Source organism: Linepithema humile, chromosome 1, assembly GCF_040581485.1.
Source record: "Linepithema humile isolate Giens D197 chromosome 1, Lhum_UNIL_v1.0, whole genome shotgun sequence".
NCBI classification, from domain to species: domain Eukaryota; kingdom Metazoa; phylum Arthropoda; class Insecta; order Hymenoptera; family Formicidae; genus Linepithema; species Linepithema humile.
Window position 1 is genome coordinate 13,048,454 of NC_090128.1, and position 17,559 is coordinate 13,066,012.

Here is a 17,559-nt window from a genome sequence, read left to right on the forward strand (position 1 = left end):
ATATACAGAAATCACACATTTCTCGGGCAATTTTCTTACGTTAATAGCATCGTTAAATGTCTGAAAATAACTGCTTCTTATTTCCAGATATTTTTACAGATTGCAATGATCATTAAAGATAATAAAATTCCTTAAATATTTTTTGTCATTATGCATTGTAGTTGTGATTATACAGTTAATTACAACCGTTAGGCACAAAAATGATCTGAATGAGCAATATTAAAATTTACTTCGTAAGTGAGAAAATAAAAATATAAAAATATAAAAATCGAACAAAAAACCCTCCAATATTATAAAATTTTAGAAGCAATTACATAGCTTCTGTTTTTTTGTGTTATCCTTTTCCTAACCACAGACTTTCCTAACCATTTATTTTATTTTCGCATTTACTTCGAATTTTCTTTCTGCTACCTGCCGTCGGATGACTCGGCAACATTTCTTAGCGTTACTCATGCCCGGTTCTAACCGTAAAATAATTTTAATTTCGGTTTAATTTATTCTTCATCTTCTTTTAATTCTAGAAAAAGATAAAGAGTAAGTTGAACCGAGATTAAAATTAATTTACATTGGTGGAAATGGGTATCAGTCGTTTGCCACTTAATCTGTTTCGCATTCTAATTATCCATAAAATGTTTAGAACGAAAGATGCAAAACCAAAAAATGTGAAACAATTTTAACCAATATAAATTTTAAGTGAACATCAAGCGATTAACTGCAGTTCATCATTCTCAAGAAAATAAGTTGGATTAAGGATGTGCTCGAGTATCAGTCAGGCCATTCGTTTACTGCTAGTTTTTTTTCATACGTCACTAAATATGTTATATAGACCAGAAAACTTGTCCGAAATATACAATAAACATCTCTTTTTTTTATAGTTAACACACGTGAAGACAATCATTCGATGAACGACTTGTATAGCGAAAGCATGACGATTTGCCAGTAATTTGTGTTAAATATCAATAAAATTATGCATTTTTTATACAAAACTCGTATGAACTATCAATCAAGAAGATATGGATGCGAATTGCTACCTTCTGCAAATGTCACATTTTGCTTTCCTTTTCGTAATATTCTAATTTGATTAAAACAACATTTTTGATATTGCATTTCTTGTAGTAATAATTTAATAGCTAGTTTAATAGATTTTTTACTGATTTCAAGGGGGGGGGGGCATCGATTATTCGGTCTGTCGACTACTTATTCGTTGTAATAATTTAACTTACGTGTAAACAGGCAATCAGTAGTATGATGCAATAACTTTGTGATCGAAAAAATAAATCTACAATATAGGTTAGGTTAGGTTAGGCAAAATTCTAGAAAAGAACACGCAAAACATCACTCTGCGCTTTTATCCCCTCGGACATAAGTAAGAATTATACTCGGACGTGGATAATATCGGACGACTTATACAATCGTCGTGATTCTGACTGGCCTTACCTTATCTTCGGTGGCAATCCCCAGACGAAGAGATAACACGCGGCGACTAGTTTGTAACGCGGGATGCGGCAGAGTAGGGGATATTGTTATCACTAAATTAGCACCAACACACTGCACCGTACATCACACACACAGCACATTGTAGCGTTTTCGAGTTTTGCGATTGACTGGGCGGATGGGTGAATGGTTGATGATAAGTGGGGAAAGTAACACAGACCGCCGACAGGTGAGAACAGGTAGGGTTTTTTTTTTGTTGATTCCCCAGTCTCTATCTCTTTCTGCCCATGGATATCGTCGTCAGCGAAAAACGTAGGTCCATAACACAGATCCAATGACGACGTCACTGTACGAAATGTAACTTTGCGCGCACGCGAACTCGTATTCCGTTTAATCTCGCTTCCGTCACGATAATCGCCCCTTGTCCATTCTCGCTGCTTTTGTCCCCTTTATCTTCTCTCGTCTCTCGAGGAAATACACGGCAGGCAGTCTTTTTTTGGTTTTTTGAAAACGCACGCACGCGCGCGAACCCGAGTCGATGCGACTGTCGTGACACCCGGCGCGAAACTAAGCGCACGAAAACACGGCGCTGTACGGGCCCCCACGTTCTCGCACGCTCGGTCACGTCCGCTGCCTCTCGGCGTTGATCGGCTATTTCGTGACGCCTACCGACTGCGGCCCAACCTACCAGCGGGCGTAACTGCTTCCCCAACCCTTCCACAAGTCCCTACGGAGGAGCGCACCCGACACGTATGTACTTGAGCCCGCGGCTGTACCGCTCCTACGTCGACGATGTTGTTGCCGCCGCTGTCAACGCCGATGACGAGAAAAAGCGAGTCTCCACGCGAGAGAACAGCGAGAAAGTGCCCCGTAAAATTAGCACGCTTAGTCAAATAACAATAATAATAATATAATGAACACATGAAGAGTCGCGAAGACGGGGTGGACGACAGGGCGACGACGATCGATGAGATTATTGAAATTTTTAGGCCGCGGTCGTCGCGGGACGGGTTTCTATTGACCGACTGAATATTCATGAGAAGGCGGCGCCCGTTTAGCTTAGGCGTAATTTCTTTCGAGCTTCGAGTCGGCTTTGGTCATTTATCTTGTCCATACCGGTTTATGAAGAGAGGTAAAAGAATATCAGAGTCTAGAACGCGCGCAAACACACCTCTGAAGAAAGACTGTTGCGGACAAGTTGGACAATTCGCGGCAACTTGTAAAATCAATTTTAAAAGAATATAATTCGCTGATCCTCTTTAGAAATAATTTACGTATCAGGGAATGAATAATCCAGGTAGCGGCAATATCGCAAGCGCGCTTCGGAATGTTCGCAACGGGACGCCGCGCGCGAGCGGAAAATTCAATGTTCCCAGGCGGATTTAATGCAGTCCTCACCGATTGGCAGATACCGCGGCTCAACGGTGCCAAATCGTTCCATCAGGACGCACACGCACGATACATTTCTATAGCCTACTTTGAATATATTGCAGCGAGCTACTGCGAGCAAGCGATGCTATTTACGTCGACAATTTATCAACGCGCCGGCCAATCGAAAATCTAACGTATCATCATAGCGCAATGACGAATGAAATTATCGGGGATAATTTTTAACACTCCACTCTTTCTCCTTGGTCCTCGATGCAGAATCAAATTTCACATTTGTTGGCTTAATATCGACATTTTTAGATTGTCAATCGTTTATAATTCAGAAACCATGATTGTCTCGATATTTTTATTAATTAAAAATTAACCCCGAATTAATCGATCAACCTTTAGATAAAACAATAGAAATGTGGAACATTTTATTTTTTGCACAAATCTGCAAACATGTTTGTGAATATTTCCGTCCAACACGAAACAGCTCGCCTGTCAAGGGCCAAATCATAAGCGCAACTCGTTTGCGAATTTCTCGACGGAAAGGAAATTGGGCGGATCGCGTAAAACGCGGTTATCTAGATCGCAGCACGAGCCGGCGAGGTGTTGAATAATTCCGTCGGATCGGGCGCGAGGGACGACCGTGGGGTCCCGTAGTGGTTCCCGCAATGAAAGAGAGACGCCTTCTCCGCCGCGTGATCGGCCGATCCGAATTTAGATCGGATCGGGGAAAACGAGAGCCCGAACGGCGCGAGCCACGTGCCCCACGCGCGAAGATTACTCACTAGATATGTACACGCTCGCATATACACACATATCTCTCGTTTACATGTGTACACTGCGTATATGACATCGTACAGCCTCGCGCGTGCGAGCGAGCCGCCGATCTTGATGCCGGCGGCCTATCTAGATGAGATACCGCGATTAAGATACACACGCCCTCCGAAATCCGAAGTCTGAAATCCGAGCGAGATGCAACGACGACGAGGACGACGACGACGATGATGAGGATCAACTGTGTTACAGGTTGCCCCAGGTCGCGCGATCCGATATCATGCGGCGAGGACTCCCCTGTCTGGCGCTGTTCTCGCACCGCTTCTACGCTAATTGTAGCCGGATACCGCCAATCATCTTGTTTACATCACATATGCAATTTTAAGTGTATGTTTTGTGCAGCTTTAGGTTCTTCTCAGATAGCACGTTACAGATACATATTGATCGCAATTCATGATACACGCTCGAGAACTCAAACACCTCCTTGATCACTATTGTTAACCTTTTAACTGATAAATTCAATTTTAGATATCTTAATGACTTACATAAAATATTCAAGTTGAAAAAAATTAAAAATACTGTCTTGAAAATGACAATTTAGCATTAAATTAAAATTTTGAAACTATCGTCTAAATGCGGTATTGATAACATATTAATTTAAATTATAAAGAAATATATTCGGCACATTTGCATCAGTTAAAGGATTAAAGACTAGATTTTAGATACTCACACACATTGCATTCTAATTAGATTAAATGAATTTAAGTTTATCGATACATACAATCAATAAATATTAATTTTTTCATTAAATTAATCTCTCTTCTATAAGATAGTGAATGAGTTCTATTAGCAATAATCAGTAAAAAATTTTGACCAGGACAAAATCCGATAGATTTAGAATCAGGCAAATTTAGCACTAAATGCAGAGTGAAAGTAGTATTCCGATCAAGTTATAAAATGTCGATCGAGAAATCGCTCTTGGCAATACATTCGGGAACTTTTCAAAACATACAATTGTAAAGCAAGAACCACACCAGATCCCAGCGATTGTTGTGTTAACCAGCAAATCTAATCGATCTACCAATCGAGGAGGTTGCATAATCGACACTCGAAAACGTTCTTGCGCATTCTCTTTCTCTATTTTGCAAAATAAAAAATTTTAAAGGAGATCGCGCGATATCTTTCATCTCGACAACATCCGCTCGAAGGAGAAAGAGAGAGAGAGAGAAAAGTGCGTTCGATTAAGCGAAAGCGAAATATCGTAATCAACATTTTCTGATGGCAGATAAAAGCGAGCAAGTCGTGTACGAAAGGCTTGCAATTTTTCGCGAGGATTCTTCTACTACATGATCTGGCTTCGCGTTTCTTTCGTTATATATTCGTGTGTGTCACACATACGTAGGTGCGTGTATGCGTGCGATGATACAGCAGGAGGGAGAAAGCAACGACGACGACGACGACGACGTCGTCGTCGTCGCCGTCGCCGTCGCCGTCGTCGTCGTCGTCGGCTGTAACAGGGTGGGAGAAGCCGCGATGTAGGGTGGCGGCGTTGCCGGGTTGCCGGGTGGCTCTGCTGGAGTACCCGGCGGTGTGTACAACCGAACAATCTGTAGAAGCTTGTCCAGGACGAGAGAAGTCCGTAGATCAGCCAATCAGATAGGCATACCCCCTCTCGTCCATTGTCACAAAATGGCGGCCCTAAATCAGCTTGACTCCGCCTATTGCGCTCCCCCACCTGGAGCGCTTCTACTGGCGCGTCATGAAAAACTCCGCCTATCGATTCATTTTTACCGCTCTTGTTTCTCCGTCTTGCTCTCTCCTTCTCTCTCGCTCGCTCGCACTCGTCGACTCGCACGCTCCTTCCAGAGTTCCGCGCGCGTTCCTCTTTTTCTACCTCCTGCCACCGTCCGTCGCTCTCTCACTGCCTGGATCTATCTCTTTCTCGTGCTTCCACCTCGCCTCTTCCCTTTAACAACCGGTCTCTCTGTTCCATCGTGCGCCATACGGAGCTACCGTGTCCATTCGCGTGTCTCTTCGTTACCAATCTCACTGGTCTCTCTCTCTGACATCGCCGTTCTATCTCTTTCTCTCTCTTTCTTTTCTCACCCCTCGCATATTGTCGACTTACGTCTCGTTTTCGATAATATGTCGAACAAAGGAGTAAATTTGATAATTGTACAGTAGCATTAAAGAGAAAATTGCTCGATGACAGTATTTTCATATAATTATGTCTATTATAACTCATTTACTAAGGAATCAAAGGATAAAACAAAAAGAAATAAAAATAAAGATATTATTCATCGTATTCAATTTTTCGAGAAATAATTAAGAATCTCATTACATGGCACAGACAGTAATTGCCGCATATTATGTATTACTTTTATAACAGCGACAAATGCAGAAATAAACGATGGATCGTATTACAGAGCGTATTTTAACATACAAATTTATAATAGAAAGTTTATCCAGTAATTTTTTTAATATATATATCAGCTCGAAATTTTCTATAAAAAAATTGTTTTGTTGTCAGCAGAACCTTAAAATATGCTTTATCCTTATCTGAAAAACACAGGGTATTCGATAATACATAAATTACTGATAAAAAAACATTTATGTAGATAATGATTTAGTTGGAAAAAAAGTTTTGAAATTAATGATAACATTTTTCCCAAAGCAAGTGTCATAATACGTAATTCGTAGATAATATTTCGATAAAAATATAACTATTATGAAGTTAAGAAGTTAATTGCTTTCAACAGATACTCATATATTTCTAATAACCGAATGGATCACATATAGCTTAATTAATTTTTATTCTTTGCATATAAATGATGAATATGTATACACACGAATTAAGCGAAACATAATATCGTTATGCACGAATATCACAGCTCACAAAGAAATATATGGATTACTCACGTAAAGTATTTGTTCAAAATGCAAAAATATGTCCAAAAATATTAATGTCTTTTTTAAGAATAATTTCTCAATTTTGTATTGTATTTCTGAACAAAAAAAGTGTTGCAAAAATTCATATTTGGGATTAAAATTAAAATAGATATATATAAAAAAATATATAATATGATAATAATGTAGTTATTATTAAATAAAAAGTAAAACAAGACAGTGCGGTGCAAGATTAATATCCTCTTTTATCAAGAATATTCTCGGTTGGCCTATAAAAGCTTTGGTTTTCCGGGATTTCTCCTAGCGGTTCCCTATCCAGTGTCGTTCCAATGTACGACCGATCGATGCTTTACGCAGATATTTTTCTGCCCTGATTTTTATTCGGAATCGCGGACCGCGGGGAGAATGTCGGAAAATAGTCATAAATTACGTAGCTACGTGAGTTTTCGAAACGGCCGCGATATCGGTGCCTGGGATACTCGGCGCCGATTTATTATTCTCCCCTGAAAATACGTGCGGCGAGTACAGCCGGAAAGAAGGAAACCTCTTTTGTTTCTCCCTACCCTTTCTCCTTGCGGAAATGTCTTTCGGGAATGTCAATACTTTGGACGGAAACTGTAGACATCCATGAACTTTACGAAATAGCTGTCCACTAGAAAACAAATAGAAATAATTTCAGAAATTAGTTTTTTCCGAGGGATTAATTTTGCAGTTAAAATGGTCTCATAAAAGCGAGTAAAGTCTTTGATACAAAATTCTACACGAGATTTTTAAACTCCGAATTGATTAATTGATGTTAAACTTGGAATTAATTAATTTTGGCAAAATTAGCACGATATACCAAAGTGATGGATTAATATATTATATACGTCGACTACATATGGCTGTACATTTTCCACATGACCTCCTTCATATGCAAAATCACAATTCCTCCTTCATTGACCAGCGTAACCGGCGATAAGGGACCCTCGGATAAAGGACCTATGTTTGGAAAAGTAAGTGAACACGAGGGTGCATTCGTGTGAGTACGGATGGCGGTAGGAAGCGGCGAAAATAGAGAGAGGGTGGAGAAAAGAGGGAAAAAAGCACACCCCAAAAAGAGAGACTCGAGCGGCAGTTCTCCAGGGTCTCCTTTCAGATAATGCGGGACGTCGTTCTCTTTTTTTCCTTTTTTTATTTTTTCAACGACACTGGCCCTACTCCTCACGAAAGTCAAATTCGCACCGATAATAACTTTTTCTTCAGATTTTGCGATCTGCCAGCCGCTCTGCAAGCACGGATGCGCTCTCGGTGAAATTTTACTAGAAAACTCGTGAATAATGGATCGTGTTGTCAGATTGTTCGAAGATTGCCGTAACTTAGAGATGATGCGTATTACAGTAGACCTTAATATATTCCGTTTTACTTTCGTAGATGTTGTAGATATGCAGAATTGTTCAACGATGTTATGTAACTTCTTAAATTTGTAACATATCTGGCGTTAAAAGCACAATATACAGAAAAACATAATAGAATCTACTTTCTTGTTCGCTTTGCGATCGCAATATGCTAAATATTTGTTGAATAAATGATAAGGAAAGTAATCAATTTGATTATTACAAATTTGTATTCGATAGCACAGAAGTAGATATTGATAGTTTTGTTTTGAACGTTTGGATTACAAACGTGTGCGTCATATATTTACATGAAGTATTACAGAAGTACGCGATAATAACCACTCAGTTAATCACTCAGTGTTTTTCGATAATAACAAAATTATACAAACTAACTACTGTTATCATATACCTAAAATATACAAAAATAAGAACTTTTTATTCTAGCATTATAAATACATAGAGACATGTTAAAATTTTCAATTTCTATATAAATTTTCTATTTTTCAAAATTTGAAAACATTTATTTTAAAATAAGAAAAATATCGAAAGGTTGTTTGAAAATTCATGATCCCGAAATCTTACATTTTATTTCACTAATTTATAATTTAAATGAATTAACACAATTATTATAAAATTCCACATGTTATTCTACAATTTTCATATAAAAATCTAATTCTGGATTTTTTTTAAGATTTTCCAAGTTTGACTTACCAGAGAATCGATTTTGTTCCATTCGCCGTGATTAGTGTTTTCTCACGTCATCCGGGCTCGAGCAATGCTCGATGATCATATTGTGCGAGACTCGCGAACGCGATGTACTGAAAAAAATAAACATTGTAAGTCAGCGAGCGAACATTTTAGCTGAGAAAAGTATTTCGCTGTTTCCTTTCTCGGAGAGTACGATCTCTCTTCGATCGTAGTCCATCATCTAGCTTATACCAAAGTATTGATTCTCCTTCGAGCGAGCGATCAAGTAAGAAAGAAACGCCCGGAAGAAAGAGATGCAGAGCAAAGTGGAGCAGTCTAGTCAGACAGCTCCGCTCCAGACGACGTAATGCATAGCAATCGGTAATAGATATAGTGACATGCGAGGGCAGAAAAACTCATTCAGGCAGTGTGTATTACGGAGCGAACGAGACCGTGTAATTAACGAGCTTCTTAATTGTACCACGTTCTCCTTCGTTTGCGTATTTTTGCTAATGTGTCCATTAACCTTCAAGGGTACTGCCAGAGTCGTTACGATCCTTATCTGTTCGCAGAAGAGCAAACGAGTTAATATGTTCGATGAAACGGTTAACGGCAATGACCGAAAAATGACAAGTATGTGAGAGTGCGCGTCACTCGTTTCAGAAACTCATTAATGATATTCAATTAAAAATATTTATGGAAGGTTTCGCCGAGAGACGTAAAATGTATTTCTGCAATGCGAAATATTGGCGGCTCGGCGACGGATTTTTCCGCATGAACGGCACTGAGCGTATTTATCGCGGGGTCGAGGGATGGACGGACATAAATTGTTCGGAGGATTTCGTGATTCGAGAGAGCAGTTAATTAAAGAAGCCAAAATCGCGGATCGCTCACCCACCTCTTCCACGGCGCCCGAAGTTCCTTACGACTGCGCCCGGCGCAAGGGAACTTTCCTACTTCTTTAGAAGTTCCTGGCAGATTTACCGTCTCCTAATAAATCGCCCGGGCGATTAGAATTAATGCCAGATTAATTCCAACGGCCTTGATAAATTCTTATCTCGCGGAGCGCCCTTTCCTCCAGGCTAAGAACGTAGAGACTCCGCTCGGGAGAGAATCTCGCGTGGAATTACTAATTTTTTACGAACAAGTGAGACTTTCCTCTCACTTTTTATCTCATGTCCTCCGTATGAAATTACGCAGTCCGCTTGCAGAAATGAATAGGACGCGATGTAACGCTGATTTTTAACGGTCGATGCGATAGAAGAAAAATGAAAAGTGCTCGAAGCTGCTTCGAAATTACCAATTAGCATTTCGGGCTTAAAATCATATTACGAGCACTATTAGCACCCTTCACGCCACGATAATCGGTATTTAACTATCGAGCGACATATGTGTCTTTTAGGCGCACCTGTACAAGATGAACGATATACGTTTGCGACCTATGTGTGTATATCTGATTTCTATCGGTCCTCCTATCGCAACGATTGTGTCGGATCGTCAGACGGCAGCGCGATAACGTATACGGCGCTCGGCAATCGGCACGATAATCGGCGCGATAAAGCGGACCGACCGGGTATCGGATCCGCGTGGCTCGACGTACATTTTCGGGCCACAAAAATCGAATTCCTGCAGAGTCACAGAGCCACTTAGGCTCTCTCACTCCTCCCCGCTCGCTTCGCGTGCATTCACGGCTCGGATACACACGGGTCGTCGGACACGGACGGTCGGTGGGTTTTTCTAGTCACTTTGTTTTAATTGTGCGCAAGACGCGTGTCAGGAGCGTGTTGTGGACCACGAGCACGCGGGTTTCATCCGGAAAACGGACGGTTTTGAGGGAGACGGTAAAAAAGAGAGAGAGAGAGAGAGAGAGAGAGAGAGAGAGAGAGAGAGAGAGAGAGAGAAAGGGAGGAGACGAGGGGGAGAGAGAGGGCAAAGCGGCACCTGGCGCCTCTGTGATTACGTTAATGCACCGACACGACGATGCGTTTTCTACGGCCGAAAGTTTAGCACGCGATGCGCCTCTCATCTTCATCTCTCCCTTTCCATTTTTTCGGCCTCAGCTCGTCTTCTCTTTTCCTTCTCGGCCCCGGAATCTCGTTCGGGGATAATTTATTTTTTCTCGGATAGGCGGGGTTGATACGCCCGAAGCGGAGACGTCCGGATTATCGTTACTTTGTATGTACGTTACTTCGCGAAAGAGCTCGTAAGAGTTAATGAGCTGCCTTTTTGCCTGTGTAATGAAGAGCGCGCGCGCTGTCCTCCCGAGGCTCGTAATTTGTTGTGCATAATGGCTTGTTTCGCTTTCCCGTTAATAACACAGCGCCGGATACTCTGAAATTCCCGCGATGCGATTGTCAAGCCAATTCCCGAGTCGAAATTTTTAGCCTAGATTAAACCTATAAGTTTTGTCGAATTTGAAGAACCAATGTAAGCTTTAATTCATATATATAGATATAACATTACATTGGCTATTGCCCTCCTTTGATACTAAAAATTGTTACTTATTGCCGTTTTTTCCATGTGGAAGCTCAAAAGAGTACCTACTGAGAACCTCTAAAAAGGCTCCAGGTTCTATAAATATGTATTTCTAGAAAATAAATATTCAAAATCACTTAATAATCTATTATCTCATATACTCTACTTGCATTTAATGTATGGATCTTGATTTCAATAAACAATATATTAATTATTATAATTTGCTTAACTGTAAATAGGCTACTATAAGCAAATATTATATAAATAATATTCACTTATCTCTTACATATCTATCTGCAGTTAAGTAAATTACATAATTAATGTATTGCGCTTATTGAAATTAAGATATGCATTAAATACAAATAAAGTAAATGTGGTAATAGAATATTAAATAATTTCAAATTATAGGTCAAATATGTAATAAAATATTAAATAAAATTTTGAATTTCAATTGTTTTTTGTTTATATTCGAATAAATTTTTAGTTATTTATAATACTAAATATAATACTGAATTGCACTTAATTTTTTAAAATATTTTTTGCTATTTATTTGTTATTATTTATTTTATATTATAACATTTATTATATTAATCTGAAATAATAAAAATTGAACTCAATTATAGATTAAATATTAATATTTTTATTGCTAGAAATTTTGATAAGATTTGGAGATTCAAAAGAGATAGGAGTTGTAAGAACGAAAGTAGGAATTGTATATTTAACATCAATAAAAATAAGGGTTTTCTAGGACAACAAGATTAAAGAAAGGCCAAAAGAAGACATAACACTTTCAAGATAGAACTTGTAGGTCAAGGAACATTATTAGAGGCACAAATAACCATGTATGAGGTTTATAGTAGGTTTTAAATTTCGACTCGGGAAGTATCCGAAAAATGATAGTGCGACTCGCATCAAAATCGTCAGATGGTTTCGATAGAAGTCACATTTTATTTTATTCGATACGATATTATGATTCGGCGTTTCTTCGCGTAAGTGCGATTTTAGCCCACTCTCACTTTTTTTTACAAATATGCAGCGAAAATATTTATATCTCCAGCAGCTTCGTCTGGCGCACGGTCACCATTTCGTCTATCAGCAACATCTCGCGCGACAATGGTACAGTTTTGTTGGAGAAACGGGAGAAGACGGGGGTAGGAAAGAGCGGAGGGAGGAGAGCAATGTCGACCTGACAGGTTTTTGGGCTGCGGATCAGCGATCCGCAAAGTCTTCACAATGCGCTTCTTGCACTTATCCTAGTGTGTCACGAGAGCGAAGAGAGGAAACTCTTCTGCTCCTCGAATCTCGAAAAGGTCAAAACAACGCAGCAGCGCCCGGTACAATATGTCCCACTACCCACTCCGTCCTTCCACGCCACCGCTCTCGATCCATCTCCACCTCCACTCGCGTTCTCTTGGAAGAGACACAAAGCCAGCCTGGAGTTATCTTGATGAACCTAAGTACTACAAGATCTATTTGGAAGAGAGAGACGGGTTCCAGTGGGAGCAAGAGACAGCGGGGCATGATGAGAAAAGGAGAATCAGAGAGGAAGAAAGAAAGAGAGAGAGGTCCATCCACGTTGGAAAAGAGATCTTTCACGGTTGTCGATGCCACCGTGATAAGAAACGGCATTCTCCGCTTGCTACTCTTTTACTACCACCATCGCTATTGCTTCGTCGCTGCTGCGCTTTCTCGCCGCTCCACTGATCGGTGACAAACCACTTCGCGAGGATGCCTTTCGTTCGGCATTCGACGACAGAGAGTGTATACTAGCCTCAGGAACACAGTCTAATCTATGTCCGATCGCTGCGCGAGCTCATATCGTCCTAAGTGGACGCTAAACAGACGATGATGTAGCACACTTCGGACAATGAACCGTATGTTTCACATGATTGCAAAATTTCATGTAGCTTGCTCAATTTAACGATGAAAGTAGCTCAGTATACGAATATTATAGCTACGAATATTAACGAATGACGAATATTATTTCATTGATGATATATCCAAATTTTACGACAGCTTAAATTTGATGCACACTTTGATGCAATTTTTTACCGACACTGTATTCTTGCAAAATCAATGTAAATTTAATATGGGAATCGGCTTGTCATAATGTTTGCCATTCAGAACGATTAATGTTTGCATATAATTTGTGCATTCAACTAAAATGACTTGATAGTTTAAATCAAACAATCTTTAAAAAAGAGGCGTCCGATCAAACTTTATTAAAAAAGGATCGATTTCTAAAATTTATTGAAAAATCAATGATCGAAAGGGGCGGGTCTTTCTAAAATACCGTGTATAATTTTTGTGATTTTTATCATTCCTGCCTTCCTTCGGCGCCATTGTGATTAATTAAATTAATCGAACAACGAGTTTTTTCAAGTAAACCAAGTCACGAAGCAGATGACGAATTGGCTGATGACAATCCTTTTTACCCTCGACACGAGTAATTAACGATTTCGACTTTAAGTTTGACCTGAGATCCTGGAGAGAGTTAAGGAACCTGTGAGACAGTTACATTGTGACGACGGACAGAGAGATCGAACTATTATTGACTATCGTCGTAAGATAAGAATCCAATTTGTGCAATCACTTAAAAAAAAATATAAGTTTTAAAGATTGAAAAGATTTATCACACACACACACCTAAATTATAATTTTAAAAAATTTAATGAAGAATAGATTTGTTCGTAAAAAACGATTTATAAATAGAATTCTATCTGAAATTCAGTTGCTCATTAAATTATAGCTTATAACATGGGCTGAAATGTGCGCTAGAGACACAGTAAGCAATATTTTTTTTCTTATCTGGTAACTTTTTTACTGATCGGACACGGATCGATTTTACTGATCGACACGCATTCGACAAGAGAAACACGATCGATTCGGCGTACGGCGTCACCAAAAAAGAAGACAACAAAGAGACATCGCACAAAAAATTGCCGACATCGCCGGAGTTTCGAGGGCCTAAGGGACGAAAAGTGTCCCATAATGTTGCGAAGACGTCACGCCTTAGTTACTTTATTTTCGATTCGACACGGTAATATTTTTAAATGCCGACAGACGCGTGTCGGACTCCACCTAGCCGCTCTATTTTACGAACGCCCAAATGACGCCGTCACGGATTCCCGACTCGAATTGCGCCACGTTAAATGCTCGCGCGGCAACATATTAATCTCAAATCGTTAATTATATTCGGACGCGTGATATCCCGCGGGCGTAATGACTCGTTTGTAAAATCAAATCACCGTGATTATTCTATCTAACATATGGACGCCTCCGTAGATCGCTTTATTTCGAAGCGAGATCGCCGCCGATTGTTAACTATTTATCAGCGACGCTAAATAAGACGAAGGGCGTACGATGCGTGAATTCGATGCACGTCCCATTTTCTTCGTCTTTCTCGCAATACATATTCGTTAGATTGCACATATCTAACAGCGCAATTTGTGTGGTTACAGTCGTGGTTTATTGAGCGCGACAATCGCGCGTTGTTATGGAAGGTTACAAATTAAATGAGGCGTCGCGGATAAACAAATGTTGCGGCCGAGGCATGCTATTTGACAACCGATGCGGAGCAGATTTCCGGCAGCTCTTTGCAGAGAAATACACGACGTGGCGAATAAATACGATTATCTGCCTCGTCGGCGAATAGTCGAGCCTGCCTCCCTCCCTCCCCTTGCTGCCCCGTATCCAAAGGAGATCGCTTAAACGGCCACTTATCTCGTTGCCGGTCTTGGTCGCAGATAAGAGACGTTACAACGTGGTTTTACATCGTGTCGGGGCGTGTCGAGGATACATCCGGCCCCGGTTCTTTCCTCGTTTGTTCGAAATTGAAGTTCATCGATGCGCCCGTTGTCCGCTCTTATCTTCGGCCCGAGGCGTGGTCACTCGCTCCGCTCATGTTGCCGCCTCTCTTCGTTTTTCACAGATAGTGCGCGAAAGAAGATCCGAACCCACCAATATCAATCTTAATCGCATGTCATGCTTGAAAGATAAATATGGGAGAATTTAAACGATTTTGTATCTTAGTTGCAAATAATTATTCTAGTCGGATATAAATAAAAGAACGGGATCCCCTTCTGTCATTTCTTGTCATAGATTAGAAAAAAACCATGAAATGGATTGGGAGAATGTAGAAATATTAGACAAGGAAATGTCTTATAGCAAAAGGCTTATTTCCGAGATGTTGCACATAAAACGGCAAAAAACGAGTCTCAATAAGCAGAACGATACTGAGTTACTGCCAAACTTGTATTTGCCAGTTCTCAATTTGTTTACTGCTTAAAGATCACTCACTCTCCCACCACGAATCTCCTTCACATACGAGTTCTCTAATATATCCTCTATTATATTCAACTAGTTTGCCATGTCCACTCAAACGACTCGGACCTCCAATATCATTTTTAGCAAACTGACTCGTTACACCGAATAGTTTTGGTTCTTAGTTTTTTTAAAATAAGAAAGTTTACACGAAAACACAACATGACGGTACTGCTATGCATTGAGGTAAGAATATTTTTAGTAATTTTAATAAATAACAAGTAATATAAAGATAAAAGTAGACATTGGTTCATGCTGGTTTTAGAATAATTGCAATCAACCACAATTCAAATCTTAAAAAGGACATCGTGTATGTTTAATGTAAAACATGATTTCCTTCCTGATGATCTTAAGATTGGTGTTATTAGAAGAGGCATGACTTTCAAGATGTGTTGTCCTTCTAAACAATTTTTAAATGTAACGAATATAAGAAGATTGTAATATCCGAATTAGTTTTATAAGTAACGATTGTTTATTAATATGTTCCGAATTTTATAATAACTAACTACTGAAGATGACCACAACCAGATGGTCGAAACGTCTAGATTGACCTAAACATTTGTTATAATATATTAATAAATTAAGCACGAAAATCCAGCTTGGGCTCTGTAGCTTGTTGTTAATAATTTATTTGAATTATTCTAGTATTAACTAGAAAATTTGGTGGATTTTATATTTATGATAAAAAATTTACGATGAAATATTATTTATGATTTACTATTTCGATAGATTGTTAATATAATCGATCTAAGTATATCTGACTTTATATCAAATTCTCTAAACGTTTTGTGAGTTGTGTGTATTTAAAGATGTTTCAGGATTCAAAGATATTTCAGGAAAGGAGGGTATAGGCCGTAAACTAGGCGCCAGACTCGCCCCTAAATGTCTCGGGAATGTCTCTTTTGCCAACCTTTTATTATTTTCGTTTCTCTCGTCGATTATCGAGTCTTCGCAATTTCGTCAGCCTCTCTGCGATATTTCTTATAAAGCACTTATTCTCATATCCTGATTTTGAAACAACCTAATTTTTTATTATTATAACAGATTTTTATTTATTATAACAACATACAGTAATTTTTGTTTTGTCTAATTTTGCAAGATTATTTGTAAGACATTTAATACAAGTTTTATGACTTTTGCTGTGTATAATTTTTATTGTGTACTTGAAATAGATATTCATTAGGCTTATTTACGCGATAAGCTTAATTATATATTTCTCTCTTGTATCGTATTACATAAATTATATTATAATTATATACTATAATACCTTGGGTCAGAATTATAAAATGGAGATAAGCAAGCAAATCTCGCTCTGCATCTTTTTCTTTCCACATTTCTCTTATTTGGTCACGCGCTTATTCCTTCAAGTGATATTACAAGTTGACCATCTCTTAGGCAAATAATAGGTAATTTTTTAAAATGACGATGTCAAGTGTAGAAAAATAAATGTAGCCTGTACATGGAATAACTTGAATAGGAAAATGGCCTGTGTTTATATTTACAGTTGGGGGTCTGACAGGTCTAAAACGCACAATATGAGTGACGATAACTTAATGCATGTGTTTCTACGCTTTTACCTGCTTTTGAATTTTGTGGACTTAGAGGCCTAGCCAATAGCATCAGTATTGTAAAGAATATTATTAAAATGAACAAAATATGAGCTATTTTTTTTAAATGATCAAAATATGCATATACAAGAATAGTTTGCACACTATAATTGTAGCATGTTTAATAATATTCGTAATTTTTATAATTTCTTTATAATTGTTTTTTATAAAATATAAATTAAAAAAAGATCTTAAGAAGTTTAAAATTTATAGATTATAAAGAACTTATAAAGAAATTATAATCGCATTATTGCGTTAAATAAAAACGCAATTTATCTTGAAAATATAGAAACTCTCAACTGAAGTAATTTAAATTCCGAGACCACAGACGCCTCTCGTTTCCCTCCTTCCTCTTTCTCTCTTTTTCGTTGCTTTACCATTGAATTAACACTGAGCCTTTTAGCCTAATGCTCCTCTGGCTGACCCACCTGTCACACCGATTTCGCGTATTATTGCAGCCACTGATTATATAGGCATCCCAACCTAATTCTCGCAGTAAGGTCCAGAAGCAAAATGCGACCCGGATTAAACTTTAGAACCTTTATTATTAACCTTTAGAACGCGGAACCTCAAATTTACGCACTTGCCAGTGTCTTTGA

General features: G+C 38.9%; 1 protein-coding gene and 1 long non-coding RNA gene across 4 annotated transcripts in view; one reads left to right on the top strand and one right to left on the bottom strand.

The window, feature by feature from the left end:
- LOC105668956 (GATA-binding factor C-like) overlaps positions 1-17,559 on the bottom strand; it is a 181,596-nt gene that overhangs the window by 80,823 nt on the left and 83,214 nt on the right. Inside the window, exon 2 of one of the 3 annotated variants that reach the window (XM_012361678.2) lies at positions 8,580-8,686. The gene's annotated coding sequence lies outside the window, so the exon portion shown is untranslated. Of the gene's footprint in view, positions 1-1,437; positions 2,099-8,579; positions 8,687-17,559 lie in introns of those variants that run through there. The other 2 variants (XM_067347393.1, XM_012361677.2) reach the window with 2 other exon arrangements.
- Positions 15,086-15,964, top strand: LOC136997115 (uncharacterized). The gene is made up of 2 exons (XR_010887945.1): positions 15,086-15,539; positions 15,619-15,964. It is a non-coding gene; the product is annotated as an uncharacterized lncRNA (long non-coding RNA).